Here is a 17,152-nt window from a genome sequence, read left to right on the forward strand (position 1 = left end):
GAAGGGGTAGGAACTGCACAGCCAGGATTGTGGTGGGGGGCACGGGACAGGGCCATGAGCATCTTGTCCAGGGGACGTGGGGAGGGAGGGGCAACTGCCACTGCTACATGTACCCCTGGGGAAGCATAGGGGGATGTTCCCCCAGATCCATGTGCAGACTGAAGCCAGGCTGCCACTCTATGCTAGGGCTGGGAGCAGCACCAGGCTTTTCCTGGTGGGTGGGCTGGGGCTGCACTAGGGAGAAGTTTGGGGGGGCTATGGAAAATTTGGAGTGGCTGTATCCCTTCCCTAGCCCTAGCCCAGCCCCCTGCCAGGAAGAGCTGGGCACAGTCCACAGAAGCAGCCTATGCTCACCCTGCACACAGATCCTGGGGGCACATGCCCCCCATGCCTCCCCCAGGGGTGTGCACAGTGACAGGAGCTGCTCCCCCCCTGCACTCCCTGGAAGAGCCGCACACAGCTTTGTCCTGCACCCCACTCCCCCCATCCCAATTGGGCAGTGCCTGCCCCAGCCTTACTCCTTCACCATGAGGTCCTTGATCATCTTCCCCCCAACGGACTTACTGGCTGGATGCTGTTCTCCAAGCTGTCAGGCTGCACTCCTCACCCTGTGCATGCTGCAGTTATGCCCAAGCACGTGGCATTTGTCAGCAACATTACTGACCACATCAGCCAAAAAACGCTGATTGCCAATCATGTCAATTTTCCTTTTATCAATGCCAATATGATATGAACTGATGTATCAGGGCACCTCTAGAGAGAATCCCAGAGGTGGGTCAGTCTGATCCGAGAAATATAGAGCTCAGCAAATACTTATGCACACCTCTCACATGGAGCACAGGTGACCCATAACTCTTGGCATTATTCACTCCTTCCTTTATCCTTTGGAAATGTTGACTGAAGAGATCTTAATCACTCATAAAACTGCTGCTCCCTCTCTGTTGGGATGTCCATTAAAGATGCCACATAGTGCAGTAAGTGCTTTCACACTGGTTGCCTGTCAGTTGTCAAACAGTAACAATCTCCATCCACACTCAGCCCAGGCTTCATTAGAACAAGGAATGTGAAGTTCAATGTGCCTTACTATCCTATTACAATTTTCATGGGTGCCTGTTGTCATCTGGGTTAGTCATTTTGTGAAAGATAATTGCATGTTGCAGTTCTTGAATAGGGAAAGTTGCTGGCAGTGGTGCACAGTCAGGGAGGACTGGAAGGGACATTATTATTATGAATAAGAGTTCCTGCTTAGCAGATCTACTTATCCTCAGTAGATTGTAGTGGGGATGAGTGTACTCACCATGGCTGTTTTAGCATTCCACCTACTTGTGGCAGCAGTCCCTCGAAGTCGAGGATTTCATAGACACTAGAGCTGGAAGGGACCTCAGAAGATCATCAAGTCCAGCCCCCCCACTCAAAGGGCAGGAAGTCAACTGGGATCATAGGATCCCAGTAAGATAAGCATCCAATTTGCTCTTGAAGGTGTTCAATATAGGTGCTTGAATCACCTTTAATGGCAGGCTGTTCCAGACCTTGGGGGCTCAGACAGTAAAGAAATTCTTCCTTATGTCCAGCCTGAAATGGTCTTGCAGTAGTTTATGACTGTTTGACCTTGTCATCACTTGGGGCGCTCTGCTGAACAGATGTTCCCCCAGACACTGGTGGTCACTCCTGATAAACTTATAGGTGGCTGTCGGATCACCCCTGAGCCTGCGCTTTTCCAGGCTAAAGAGCCCCATGGTGCTCAGCCTGTCGTCATAAGGTCTGTTTTCCTGACCTCTGATCATGTGCATGGCTCTTCTCTGGACTCTCTCAAGCTTCTCCACAACCTTTTTGAATTGTGGAGCCCAAAACTGGACACAGTACTCCAGCTGCAGCCTCACCAAGGCCGAGTACAAGGGGAGAATGACGTCCTGGGATTTGCTTGAGAAGCATCTATGGATGCAAGCCAGCGTTTTGGTCACTTTACAAGCTGCAGCACTGCATTGCAGGCTCATGTTCATCTTGTGGTCAATGATGACCCCCAAGTCTCTTTCTTCTGTAGTGCTAGCCAGTGAAGCACTGCCGAGCCTATAAAGATGCTGCAGGTTTTTTCCCAAGGTGGAGAACCTTGCATTTTTCGGTGTTAAACACCATCAGGTTCTCTCCTGCCCATTTGCTGAGCCTGTCCAGGTCAGCCTGGATCACCCGCCTGTCTTCTGGTGTGGATGCTTTGCCCCAAAGTTTGGTGTCATCGGCGAACTGGCCAGTCCACTTCTGACTCCAATGTCCACATCATTAATGAAGATGTTGAACAGTATGGGTCCAAGAAGAGAGACTTGGGGGACCCCACTGGTCACAGGGAACCATGACGATTGACTTCAGTCAATTACCACCCTCTGGGTCCGACCACAGAGCCAATTTCCCAGCCAGCGAATCATGGTGGACCCAAGGCCACAATTGGCCAGTTTCGCCAAGAGGTGATCATGGGATACCAGATCAAAGGCTTTTTTGAAGTCAAGATATATGACATCAATCTCTTCTCCCTTGTCCAAGTGATAGGTCACCTGGTCATAGAAGGAAATGAGATTGGTCAAGCAAGACCTACCCACAACAAACCCGTGCTGGCTATCCCTTAGGATGTTGGTGTCGGCCAGTCCCATTAAAGATGGCATCTTTAATAAACTTTTCTAAGATCTATAGTTGGCCACTTTCCTCCCTTTCTTGAAGATAGGCACCACATTGGCCTTCTTCCAGTCTTTGGGCACTATAGTAGAGCTCCAGGAGTTTTCAAAGATCCGTGCCAGAGGCTGGGCTATGATGCTCGCCAGCTCCTTGAGTACCCTGGGGTGTAGATTGGCAGTACCAGCTGAATTGAAGTTATCCAGCCTCTCAAGGTGTTCCTTCATGAGGTCAGCATTAATGGAGGGCAGGAGATCTCCCTCACCCGGACCTCCCTGTCCCATAGCAGGCATGGGCGTCCCATGCGACTGATGAAAGACTGATGCAAAATACCCATTTAATAGGTTGGCTTTTTCCTGGGCATCAGTTGTCAGTTGCCCCATCTGGTTCAGCAAGGGTCCAGTGTTGCCCTTGCTTTTCCTCTGGCTCCCCACATATCTGAAAAATTACTTTTTATTGTCCTTGATGCTCAAAGCTAGTTGGAGTTCAGTTACAGCCTTGGCTTTCCTGGTTTGCTCCCTGCAGGACCGGACCAGTGCAGAATAATCCTCCTTGGAGGTGAATCCTATCCTCCATCCTTTGTAGGCCTTTCTTTTTAACCTCAGGAGGTCTTCTAGATTCCTGGAGGGCCAGGGGGGATGCTGTGCCCTCTTGCTACCTTTCCTCTGAGATGGCATAAAATTATCTTGTGCATTGAGGATCGCTCCCTTGAGGAGCAACAACTCTTCTTGAACTCCCCTCTCCCTGGGGTCATGGTCCCTTAGGGCCTCACTGACAAGCCTCCTGAGCTTGTCAAAATCGGCTTTTCTGAAGTTCAGGACTTCTGTGTTGCTGACTGACTTGCCAGCTTTACGGCGGATGGTGGAGGTGATCAGCTCGTGGTCGCTGTCACCAAGCTTCCCATCGATCACTAGGTCATCAATTAAGTCATCCCCAGTAGCCAGTTCCAGGTCGAACAGCGCTTTACCTCTTATTGGCCCATAGACTTCTTGAGTGAAGTAGAGGTAATCCATGCACGAGAGGAAGCTTTGCGACCACTCGGATTTTGCTGAGTGATCCTCCCACGAGATGTCCGGGTAACTGAAGTCACCCATGACAGCTATGGTCCTGGAGCATGCAGCCTCAGTCAGTTCCTGGGCGAACTCCTGCTCAAGCTCAGAGGGTCTCCAGTTGTCCACCCTGGTTGCCAATATCAGCTTGCAGAGACACGTAGCTTTCCTTAACATAGAGAGCTACACCCCTGCCTCTTTTATCTACACGATCCCTCCTGTACAGGGTATAGCCATCTAGACTCGTGGTCCAGTCATGGGTGGAGTCCCACCAGGTCTCCGTTATCCCTATGATGTCATAATTATTTGCATTAAGCAGGAGGACAAGCTCCTCCTGCTTATTTCCCAAGCTCCTGGCATTTGTGTGTAGGCAGGCAAGTGTCCCCTTGGGGGCTTTTGTCTTGCTCACAGATTGTACCAGGGCTGGGGCAGGGGTGGGCTCCCTTAACTGCCTTGGCCTGCTCGCTTTTCAAGGGTTGCTCAGCAGGCCAGCAGTGGCAGTAGTCCCCCTGTCCCCCAGCAGGCTTAGTTTAAAGCCCGGTGGAGCAGATCAGCCAGTCTGGCTGAGAAGAGCCTCCTCTCCAGGGGAGAAAAGTGGAGGCCATCTCTTCCCAGTAGCTCACTGCCTCTCTTGCCAAAGAGCGGGCTGTGGTCATGGAAGCCAAAGCCTTCCCGATGACACCAGCACTGTAGTCTTTGGTTCACTATGGGGATCCTCCTCTCCCTCCTCAGCCCATACCCCGAGACTGGGAGGATCGACGAGAATAACACCTGTGCCCCAGATCCTTTAGCCCCGCTCCCAAAACCCTGTAGCACCTCATGACCCAGCTGGGAGCTCTCCAAGCCGTGTCATTGGTGCCCACATGAATAAGGAGCATGGGATAGTGGTCTGTGGGCTGAAGGAGCTTAGGGATCCTCTCTGCAATGTCCCAGATGTGGGCCTCCGGGAAGCAGCAGACTTCCCAGGCTAAGGGGTCAGGGTGACAGATTACCCCCTCAGTCCCCCTCAGGATAGAGTCTCCCACAACAAACACCTTACATTTTGCCTTGGGGAGAACGGGCGTGGTATCTGCAGTTGAGCCTGTGTTTCCTGCAGGAGCTGGCAACTCAGCAGGCTCTGCTGGAGCAGCAAGAGGCTCCTGTTGCTAAGCTGCAGCAGGGCAGGGGCCTTGGTGTGGCGGGCCTTAGGGCCCTTGACCACCTTGGTCCATGCCCCTGACTGGACAGAGTGGGAGGTCCTGGATTCCTCCTTTGTCCTGGAGGGAGACCGTGGTCTACCCTCCGGCTCCCAGGGGAGAAGGGCCTAGCAGTAGGACTCTTGCTCACAGTCCCTGATAGCATGCAGTCTCTGGACTGGCCTGGAGCTCCTCCAGCTGGCGCACCAGAGACCCCGAAAGGGAGCAGACACCACAAGGGGAGGTGGCCATGCTCCCGGGCCCCAGAGCCTGAAAAAGAGACAGGCAGCCCCCACAGCCGAGAGCAGAGGCTCCATCTGCGTGGAGTCCAGAACCATGGGCTCCGACTGGGTGGCGGTCTCTGAGGTGCCAGGGGGAGGGGGGCTGCAGAGCCCAAGGGGACCCTCGAGGTGCAGCATGTGCCCATCTGCATCATGCTGCTGGTAGTTTGGCTACGACTGGGACTGTCTATGAGCCTGGGGGGCTCATAGGCAGGGCCTCAGCCCTCCCGCGCACCCTTCTGCATGAACTCCGTGCTAACTCATGCACCAGCAGGCAAGTGTGCCTGTTTGCACAGCCTGGTCGCATGGCTCCGTGGGGGGCTGGGCGAAGTAGGGGCCTGGGCAGGGTGAGACCTGGCCCGGCTCCACTCAGCCACCTCCTCCCACTCACTAAGGGATTAACCCCTCCCACCATGGGCCCCGCTTATTTCTGGCTGTGCTGGAGGTTGGCGGGGGGCTCCGCAGCTGCTGGGAGTATCAGGGGAGTGGGGGCACAGCCAGCTTTCACCTGTTCATCTCTCGCCGCTCCGGAGTCCAACTGGATGACATCTGCCAGGCTTGATGGGTCCTCAGGTGACTGAGGAGCCCAATTCTAGATGCACACGTTCTTTGGTAATGGGGGCATGTTGTGCAGGGGAGTGGGATTTACAGCCCCAGGTTGGTCTCCTCCTTCCTCCACTGCTGTTGTTCTGCCTTGGAATCGAGTCATTGGGCCTCGAAGTTGGCACCACGCCAAATGGTCAGCAGCTTGCTCTTCCCAGCTGCTGGTGTTGATCCTTCCATGCTTGAGGGTGACCCTGACAGTGTCTTTGTACAATTTCCTTTGGCTGCCCTTTGAGCATTGGTCAGCAGAGAGCTGGGAGAAGAGAATCTGGCGAGGGAGGCAGTTCTCAGACATCCAGATGCAGCGGCCTGTCCATCAGAGTTGATTTCTCAAGAGCAAGGCTTCGGTACTGGTGGACGCAACTTCGTGGAGCACGCTCACGCTGGTCCAGCAGTCCTCCCATTTGATCCCCAGGATTCAACACAGGCACTACTGGTGAAAGCTTTCAAGGGTCTTAATGTGGCATCAGTAGATGGTCCAGGCTTCATTGCAGTGGAGGAGGGTGGTCAGCATGACAGCCTTGTAAACCAGAACCTTCATTGAGTTCCAAAGATCTCTATTTTCAAAGACATGTTGTTGCAGCTTGAAGAAGGTGGCACTGGCGCAGTTGACTGGTGCTGGACTTCTTCATTGATGGTAGCCTGTTGAGAAAGGTGGCTGCCAAGATGCAGAAAGTGCTCCACGTACTCCAGAGCCTCCCCATCTTCATAGATAGTGTGAGGGATGTTCATCTGGTCTGGGGAGAGTTGGTGGAAAACGTTTGTCTTGGCAACATTCAAGGACAGACCAAGTGTTTTATACAAAGCATTGAAGATATCTAGGGTCACTTGCACACATGCTTTGCTGTTCCACTTACTATCTCCGAGGCACCTCATAGTCTGTGGTGTCAGCTTCCCCTGGCAAATGCACTGCACATTTACCTGTGCATTTTGATGTGTGTAGACACGACCTTGAGCTTATTTGTATAATAGCATCAGGGCTGGGAGCTGCCTTGCTGTCCCTTGTTTTTCCTTTCTTGTATCCCCCGGTGGTTCCCACTGGACCGTATTGGGAGCCTTTTGCATGAACTTTACATGTGATGAATTGTTCTATTCATTGCTCCTTTAGGAGCTTGTGCCATTATTACCAGAGTCCTCTGTTTCCTCCACTCATTCACTCTTCCCATCTGTATTCCACCTCAGAGCTACTTTCTTCTTCACACATGCATCTACTATGGGCTCCCAAGGGTGGGTTAATATCTTTACAACAAGCACTCCCTAATCTGCTCAGAAATGTTGTTGTTTCCCCCTGGCTCAGTTAAGAAAAGGCTTCCAGCACTCTAATAAGAGGAGGGCAGAAAAGTGGAGAGTCCAGAATTCTTTCCCCTTTAGTAATGGCCACAAAGTTCCCCAAACATTGGGTAACTAACTGGTGTCAATCCATCCATATTCAGGCTGCTAAAGGGACTGTTTCACAGCAGGGCTATGCCTGCAACTGCCTCACCCACTTATATGCCTCCCAACCTTCACCACTTAAATGTTGTGCCCTAGTTTTATTCCCTTTATCCTCTTTCAGGTGAAGGAGCTGCTGCACTGTAGACACATTTTGGTCCAGCTGAGTCTGCATGTCTCTCTCCTTTTTCTCGCAATCCCTTTCCACCTCTGCTCCCCCATTCACACCAGACTGTCTTTTTCTTGATCTTGTTGATAATGTGCCAGCTCTAATATCTAGTAGATGTCAAAGTTGGATACCACAATGATCCCAGCAAGTGACCTGTTCTCCAGGCTGTTACAAAAGTTGAACCCCAATTTGTTCCTCCTCCTCTTGTTGGCTCAGCTCCATATTCTGAAGCTGAGGAAAAGGGCTCACCCTGAAAGAACTTTCTGGAGAGATGAGGCATTGCAGTGCCCCTTTGCTCAGGCCAACTACTCTGAAGAGCTTTTCACTAGTAAGTTTCCTGCATTTTGAGCAAAGCTGAGTGAAAATTACAATTTCTGTATCTTAAGGGAAGGTATAATAATTTGACATTTATTTTTTCCTAAAATGGGATGAAAACTTGAACTAGCAAATTTTCAGCAGAAGAAAAGGTTCTGAAATAAGGTGGGCTTGTATGTCTATACAAGCTGTCTCTGCCTGGGGTGCAGCAGTGGGAAAGGAAATCCCAGTGTGAGTGCCTCTTGTTTTTTTCTCTGGCTATTGAAGTCTCTGAAGATCTCATCTCTCACAATGCACCATGTGTGCACAGTCATAGAAGACCCCTTGGGTAGGGACAGACATTACACATGAACTGGTTTAAGTGATCAGAAATGAATTTAAACCTATAACAGAAAAGCTGTTCAGTGCACACAAACCAGTTTGAAAATGGCTGAAACCGGTCTGAGATAAACCTGGTTGAATGTAGTATCAGACTCATCTGATTTGGGTCAAAAAGGTTTATGTAATGTCTGTCCCAGACCCCTTCCTGGTTTAAGTTAAACCAGAGTCCCTCAGCATCCCAGATGCTTTGCAACCCTGGGCAGGGCTCTCTGCTCTAGCCCAGTGGGGCTGGTCCTGCCCCTCTGCTTCCACTCCAGAGCTCTCGCAGAGACTGCAGGTACAATGGCATCTGCCTGGCTTCCTCCTGTTCACCCCCTCCCCACTCTGCTCAAGCAGGGATTCCCCCTTCCCCTCTGCCTTGCACAGACGCTGGCTGGCTAATGTGACGCGGGGGGGCAGGGGGATAACCAACATGGGTTTTTAGCAGGCAGGTCCTGCCTGACTAACCTAGTTTTCTTTTATGACAAGAAAGTTCTTCACAGTAAGGGTTGCCAGAATCTGGAATGGGCTCCCAAGGGGGGTGGTGCTCGCCCCATTCTTGGGGGTCTTCAAAAGGAGACTGGACATGCACCTGGCTGAGATCACATGACTGCAGGGTTGGTGACTCTCTCCTTGCCTGCCAAGAGCAGGGGGTCAAACTAGATGGCCCACTGAGGTCCCTTCTAACTCTGTGACTCTATGACACCTCTCAGCATGAGGTAGCATACTACATGCTGGCTGTGGTCCATGCTATGGGAGACAGGACAAAGGCAGACAGGACAACGTCAGCTTAGGGCTTTTTGGAGCTCTCAGCAGGTAGTTGGTATCATCCCTCCATTCCTTTTTTGGAAAAAGTTGTTTAAGAAGAGCTTGAACCAATGAGAGAAGCTTTTGTTTTGTTTTATGGGCTGATAAATGCTAACAACTCCCTGACTAACTCCCTGCTGTGTAACTCAATGCTCAGTTATCAACTCCCTGCTGGCTCCCTCACTGGTCAGAGGCAGGGAGAGGACCCCTCCCTAATCAGAGCATCCTGCCAGTGCTGGCCACACACCCGCTCAGCTCAGCATTATGGAAGGGAAGGGAGGCCTGCTGTAGCACCCCCCGCCCTCCTTACCAGCTTCTAGCCTGAGCCACTGCAGGCATGTGCCAGCATTTCTTCAGTCCAAGGGGGATGCCTGTGTACTTACAAACAAGTTCAGTCTAGCCATGTTAGACTAACCTGCAAAGATTGAATCCATTCAGGATCAGGCTTTTTGAATGTCTGTCCCTAGCCTTACTGTACCACTTAAATCAGTGAGAAGCAAGATAGCAGTTCATAATTGAAAATATAGTCCATCCAGGCATCCTGACCCTCATGGGTTGATCTAGGATTTTGAAAAGGGGATTGCAGATGGTGTGATCCATCATCACATAACACAACACATTTTTCTCCAGTTAAAAAGGAACTAGAGGCTTTACTACTATGTCAGGCTCTTACAGCTATTTTATTCAGTTTAAGATCAAAGCAAAAACAAATTTAACTATTGGAATGTGCATTAATTTACTATATCATATATTGTGTATAAAAACACAATGAACTAAGCAAAAATAATCAAAAGCTGTTGTTTCATTAGTCCTGTAGTCTTTAGAATGAAATTTATATCTACTCTTCAGATTAATAAAACAAAATCTAACATTCTTGGGCATCCTGACAGTTCATCCGAGTGCTTCACTGAAAATTAATTCCTCATCTGAGTCCATGTTCACCTGAGTTAATATTTCTATATGTGAGTTAATGTTTTTAGCTAGAATTAAAAGCAGCCTGCAGAGCTGTGGAAGCTAGGAGCTAGATTATGAGGAACAGCTGCAGACAGCAAAATTGCAGCGGAATGAATAGCTTAGTTAATGGAACATCAAGGCCATTTAAAAGGAGATAGGGTTAACACCTGTGGAACTAAGTATTTAGAAGTAATTGGGTAGATTATAATGAGCAACGAAGTCCAGTGACTCCATCACTGCTTCTTGAATAGAAATGCTGCCATTTTCAGGCAGTTCAGTTTAAATTTTGGATGGATTAGGAATTAAAGTGGGGGGTGCAACTGCACCACTACATCCCCCTGGATCTATCCTTGCTGGCCCTTAGGGTAAAGAGGGACATGAGTCCCCTGAATGTTAGCTCCTATTGAGTATCCTGACCTTTTGCTCAATATCAAGGGGAGACGAAACGAAATAGTTTAGTTTAGTTTAGTTCAACTAACCCAGAAAAAAGCACTCTTCTCCCCCAGGAGAAGAGTGGAAGGTACCCAGGACTTGCACCCTGTGTTGTTAAATCTGCATATGTGGTACACTGGAGGGCATGGAAAAATGATCAAAAGGACATTTGCCCACTAGAAAGTCACACCTGCACAGGGAGAAACTGAGGCTAAGAATTGCTGCCCACACAATTCTGGTGGTATGTGTTTTACATATTATTCCCGTACTATCAGTTTGTTGATCCTGTGTTTTCCCAAGTTAATAACCCATTCCCTCTCCCTTTAATAAAATGTATCTTTGTTTAAGAGATTCACAGTGCTCCTCAGTAGGAAAATAATGCCTTAAAAGCATCTGGAGTTATTTTGCCAGATTACCGGATAGGGTCCTTGATTGCCCTTATTGTTGCTCGCAACACCTGGCAGAAGTGTTACACTAACAACCTGCTAATCATGAGTTCATTGAAATAATAACATGTCCTGATTTTGTTCAAACGTCTCCAGAGCTGAGACCTAGAAGCCTCACAAGGCTGAGTGAGAACCAGCCCCATAGAACACAGGTGCCTGGGCCTTGGGATGTGCCATAGGAAGGGAATGGACCCAATGACTAGGGATCCATGACAGTCCCGTGTTCTCAAAATCTGTCTTGTGATCTCAGTGACAGCCTCTCGGCTGTGTTATAGCCTCTGAATAAATAATTCTATTTGATAGACATTGTTTTTAGGAAGACCAAAACTATAGAAGTGACAGATAAAGGGAACAAATGAACTTTTCTAAATCTCATGAGCCTAATGTTCTTAACTGAAGAGGAATTAATTCCTGGTAAAAGCCCCTCTGTTTAAACCCTTCTTTACCCTTTTATTAATGGCCTATACTTATACCTCAAGCTGAATATAGCTCCCTCTGGTGCCAGTTGGTACTTCTTTCAGACTGTTATTAACCAGTCCTGGCCAGTCTGACTGGAGTATTTGCATAGGATTCATCACACTTTTAAGTACAGTGAATAGCATGAATGTTTTATACTTAACAGATAGGGCAGGAAGCAGAAAGCAGAGAAACAGACCAGCCAGTGAGCCTGGGGCAGGAAGCAGAAAGCAGAGCAGCAGATTGGGCAGGGGAAGAGGATCTGAGTGGCATTTAGAGAAGATACAGGTCAAATTTGTGTCATGCCTGCCAAGAAAGTTGGCCTTCTACTGTGCTAGATCACCAAGGGAAGGTGACTATTTTGCAGAAGTTCCAGAAATATACCTGTCCCCTACAAAAAAAAAAAAACTTTTTAAGGATGTTAATTTTGCAGAGCTAAGAACAATTCCAAAATCAGAAAATGCAAGAATACACGTTGCCTGTACAATCTTAATTCATCTCCCTTCTCTACATGTCTACAGTCTCCTTGCCTGGCTATTTCCAGTTTCCCCCTTTGTAGCAAAACCCCCAATTTTTCTTTTTTCTTTTCTTTTAAAATGCATTCCCTCCCCTTCCCCAATCCTTTCTGACTTTTTCTTTCCCTCTCTATTCCCTATAGATAAGTATAAGTGAGCTAAGACATAGGATAAGCTTCAGCATTTTATTTTGGTAGCAAGATATATTTGTTCTGTTTTTTCTTCTCCTTTATATTGTATAATTATTATGTTTATATTGATTTTTACTATTCTATATTACTGTTTTACTGGTACTATATGATTTAGGCCTACATATGTAAGTTAGCATAAGTCATGTCAAGTTTCCATTTTGTTTGTCAAGTCTCCATCCTGTCCCCAGGCCCAGCTGTGTAACCCATGACTCATACCTACTCCTCCTATGTAACTTGGTTTCTGAATGAATGGGGATGAATGCAGGTGCTTGAGAGACAATGGCAGTAGGTCTAAAAATCGCTTCCTCTGAATGACCAAACCATTGATACCAATACCTGGACCAAGGACCCAGCCCTTGGAACCACGCTCAGCATTCAAGAAACAAAAGATGAGGTGACCCACCATTGTGCTAAGCTGCACATGCTCAGAAAGAACACCTGGAGACCTCTGAAATAGGACTGACCTTGCCTGGACAGGCCTTCCCTATAGATCAGAGGTAATTTGCCCCATAAAAGGGGTAGTGAAAACTGACTCTTTGGGAAGCCCTCTCCCATCTGGACCAGCACCACGCCACACCACCTATCCACCCAGAGGCCCTGCCAGCAACCCCCCTCTGGACAACACCTGCTGGATAAAGACCCCTTTGCAGCCTGGATAGGTAGCTATCACCTCCCACCCCCTCTTCAGCCAAGGACTTGGACTCTGCTTCTCTTCCCTACCTGGACCCCAGCCCTTCCACTGAGTCTCTTTCTCCTGCTGCCATTGTGAGTGCTTGTGTGTGTGTGTGTGTGTGTGTGTGTGTGTGTGTGAACCAATAACTTCATGGGGCTGTGTAGTATGTTGTCTGTTTAATAAAACTCTTATTTGGACCCCTAAGTTGGGTTTTGCTTTACTATGGTTTGGCCCTGCTCCAATCTCTGCTCCTTGCCCCTGTAACTTCTGTCTCACTTCTCCCTCTCCTGCTTCTGGCTCACTGCCACCTCCAACACATGTCCCTGAGCTCCTCTCTGCCTCCAAACCCCCTGTTTCTTTGCCACTGTCTTATCCCCACTGCTTTTTCCTTTTCCCCCGAGCAACCAGGTTTCTGCCTCAGTTTCTTTCCTGGCTGTCTCCTCCTTGCTACCAGGATTTTTTTTCTGTTTTGTTTTCTTTCCTTTGTGCCAGTGACCTCGAGTAACTCTGGGGCCTCTTGATCTTAAGTAACCAAAGGCCTCAGTTCCTCAGCCAGCTCCTCTCTAGTCCAGTGGTTCTAAACCTGGTTCTGGCAACTTTCACTCCCTATACTTTCTCTGTCTCTCTCTCTCTCTCTCTCACCTTAACCTTCCCCCAAGTATCCCAGGTAACCCAAGCACACACATACACACTGTACCATCCAAGTTAGGACCTTACCTGTGTGTATGTGTGGGTGGGTTGTATGTGTATGAACTGGTGTATATGTGTGTATATATGTATCCTTGTGTGCATGATATATGAATTAGTGATCTGTGTATGTGTACTGAGTGTGCGGGTATTGACAATTGATTTTTGTCTAATTTTTAGTGTGTATGTGCTTGAGTTGGTGATAGGTATGCATGTGCCTAAGCTGGTTTGGATGTGTATGTGCCTGAGCTGGTATTTGTGTGTTTGTATATGTGTAATTGTGTCACACTCTCCTGTCTAACAGCGCAATACTGAGACCCTGAGAGTTGGCCTGACCCCACAGGGCAACCACCATCATAATTGGGTCCACCTGATCTGTAACGCTTCTTACCATCTGGCTTCTGCCTGCAGCCCCTGCTTTTTGGCAGTTTCTTTGGTTCCCAATCTCACTCACTGGCCTCCTTGTCCAATTTCACTGGGTATGGACAGATGTTCCATTCCAGCAATGTAAATTTTTGGGTTGATCCGGATTTCTTCAGTGGCTGGAGGAGGAGCATTGGCATCACTGGCTGAATAGTTTAGGGACTCTCCTACAGTGTTCAAGTAATAGCAAAATGGTCCCCTCAGGGTCCGTGGCAGCTCACCACTGGGCAGGCAGTCAGGGAGCCAGTGCAGAGGTCTGTAGGATACTGGGGATGTTCCACTATGCACCGAAGTGTACAGCTGTTTCAACCTGGCACTAGTGAAGAGAGTTCTTCCTGGTTGAAAATGCTCTCATTTTTTTCATAGAAGAGCCAGTTTTCTTCTGTGAAAAACCCCCTTGAATGACTGTACACTAGCTTTTTATGTTGCGAAAAAGGCATTTCTCCCAGTGCAAATGTAATGGCTTTCCATAGCCAGTATTTCCTCACTGAATCCCTTGTCTCTGTCTCTCTGCCAACCAGTGCCACCTATCTCACAACACACTGACTCACCACTAGATCTGTCCTACTCCTTTCATCCCCATTTCATTATTTCCCAAATTCTTACCCTTTCCTCCTACTCTGACCTTAGTTTCCCATCATGCATTGGCTTCTAAGCCACACCCCTCTCCAGTTTTCTTACTCTGTTCTTGTTTTGTCCTAGTTAGTTTCTTTGATCTAATGTTTCTCACTTCCTTCCTCCTACCTCTTGTATCTGCATTCAGATCAGGAAGCAACAGAGAAGTCTGGACAAACAGTTTCACTCTTTATGGTTTTGCTGCCTGGTACCAGCATAGTCTGAAACAGTCTAAAACAGCTATTGTAGGAAAGTCCTACTCAGCCCTCAGCTGAAGTATTACCCAGTGCGGTCATAACTTCCCAAGGTTTTAGTTACTCAAAAAATCCCCAAAAAACCTACTGAGTTTTTATATGTAGGCTTATAGCTTGCCAGACCAGAATTATTTTGAAGGGACCTGACACAAAGATGACCCGTATCCCAAATTATAGGCCCTTGATCCAAAAGATAGAAATATCACAGCAGTTCAAAGAAAAGATGACCAGAATTGTTTAGCATTGTTAAAACAATGGTTTTTTTCCCCCAACCTCCAGAGTTGGACACCCAGACAGAAAAATTCCAGCCGGAACAGTTAACATATTTGGCCAAGTTACAAACTACTAAAAACAGCGGCTTATAATAGGAAGTTGGGCAAGCATAACAATAAACAGCACTACCAGCCCCATCTCTACTTCCTCTTTTATTTCGATTACGGAGCCATCTAGCACTTCTCGGACAAGATTCCATATCTTTCGTATACGAAAGGCCCTCTGCCTCCATTTTTCTTGTTTCTAAATTACCCATTGTTTTTAAACCTGGAACCTTTTCTTTCCTAGCTTTAAGGAAAATGTCGTTTCAATCTCTCTTTGTATGACTTGTCTTCCAAGCCCTTTATCATTTATTTTTGTCACCCATTTATGGACCCTTTCTAACTTCTCTGTGTCTTTTTTTAAATATAGAGCCCAAAACTACTCCCAGTACTCTAGATGAGGCCTAACCAGTGCCAACTAAAGAAACACTACCACCTCCTGTGCCTTCCACATACTGTTCCTATTGATGCAGACCATTCATTTTTTGTGCAGCTTTTCTGTGGCTATTGAGCCAGTTTTCTATCCACCTTGCAGTAGCTTTGTCTAGACCATTTCTCCAATTTTTTTATGAAAATGTCATGTAGGACTTTCTCAAAAAACTTGATGAAATCTAGATGCACTAAATCCATGGCATTCTCTCCAACCCCTTAACTCTAGTTACCTTGTTGAAAAAAGAAACCACATTTGTTTGCCATGATTTGTTCATAGTAAATCCATGTGGGTTGCTTGTAATCAGCCTTTCTTTCTCTTATGATATTCTCCCATAACTTCTTGAGTATCAGGGTGAGGCCTCAGTTCCTCAGATCCTCCTTTTTGCCTTTTTTAAGAGAGAGGCACTATGTTTTAAAAGAGGCACTATATTTTATAGTCCTCTAGTGCAGTGTTTCTCAACCCATGGGTCACAATCCAAAAGTGGGTCGCAAGAATATCTGAAAGGGTCATAAACAAAAAAAAAAAGATCATCAACAGTAAAAATGGGCTCTCCTTTAGAGAAGAAAGAAGTGAAAAACTGAGGCTTTTCCCTTGCAGGCTGGCAGAGTTGCAGCCTGAAAGGGGCTGCTTGCTCCCCGCTTCCCCCCAACCCACCCCAGACACTGCAGGGCTGGGGCCTGGTGGCAGCAGGTTAGGAGTGAGGGGCACTGCATCAGGACTGGCATTGATGTTTACAGATGGGTCCTGATACAAAAAAGATTGAGAACCACTGCTCTAGTGCCCTGTGTGTCTCCCACAGCCTTGTCTGTATGTTACTGTTAAGGGCTCAAAGATCTCTGCTAGTTCCTTCCATGCCCTACGATGTTCATCAGCCCTGTTGACTTGAACTGATTTTGGTCCATCAAAAGTTCTCTGTTTATTTTATCATTTCATCTCACATCTTGTTCCCTTCCTTATCCAAATGGTCCTCATTACCTGTCTGGTCCCAACTTTTTTTCTTTTTGTGTGAAGACTGAAACAAAGTACCTGCTGAGCAGCTCTGCCTTCTGTGTATCTTCTGTTAAGAGTTTGCCCTGCCTATTAACCAGTAGACCCACAGGTTCCTTGGTTCTTTCCTTTCTGGCCAACATATTTATAGAACCTCTTCTTGTTGTCTCTAACCTCCCTCACCAGGAGAAACTTTGCCTTCCTGTTTGGTCCCTGAAAGTTCTTGCTATTTCCAGGCATGCCTCTTTGGTGACCTGCCCATATTTTCTACTGTCTGTATGCTTTCTTTTTTTTTTGCATTTGAGGAATCCTAGATCTTTGTGCAGCCACATTGATCTCTTGTCATTCTTCTTGTGTTTCCATCATGTTGGAATAGCTTATTATTGGGCTCCCAATACTATGTCCTTTAGAAGCTTCCAGCCAATGTTTATATTGGTCTGCAGCATTGCAGCACATTGGGGTATACTTGTCCTGAGGGAGAGAAATAGAAAAACCTTGCTCACCAGGTGAAATTTTCCAAGCTGGCCCATCTCTAGTATTTATTGCCATCTAGTGGTGAGCTAGAAAATATCAGTTGAATTACATTTCAAAAACGTGAAAATTTTGTCCTCACTCTTCAAGTTTTAGAGAGACTACTCAGGTCTGCACTGTCTTCATGGATCTTTTCCAGTCCCTGATTGAAATGAGGGCAACTTCTGAGACACCCTTTCAAGTGGAAGTGGTGTTACTCACATAAAAAGGCATTTGTTATGCTTGGTTGAGTGGAGATAGAGTGAAAAATTCTCAGGCTGTGATCCACACTCCCACTTACAAAGATAGAATTTGTATCCTCAAAAGTTATATTTTGAAAACCTTCATATGAATTATAGGTGCAGATTTTAGTGGTGGCATATGTAGCTAACTGTTTTGTGCCTGTGATCACAT

The sequence above is a fragment of the Crocodylus siamensis genome, chromosome 1 (assembly GCF_052110815.1).
Source record: "Crocodylus siamensis isolate JL-2025a chromosome 1, ASM5211081v1, whole genome shotgun sequence".
In the NCBI taxonomy this organism is placed as follows: Eukaryota; Metazoa; Chordata; order Crocodylia; family Crocodylidae; genus Crocodylus; species Crocodylus siamensis.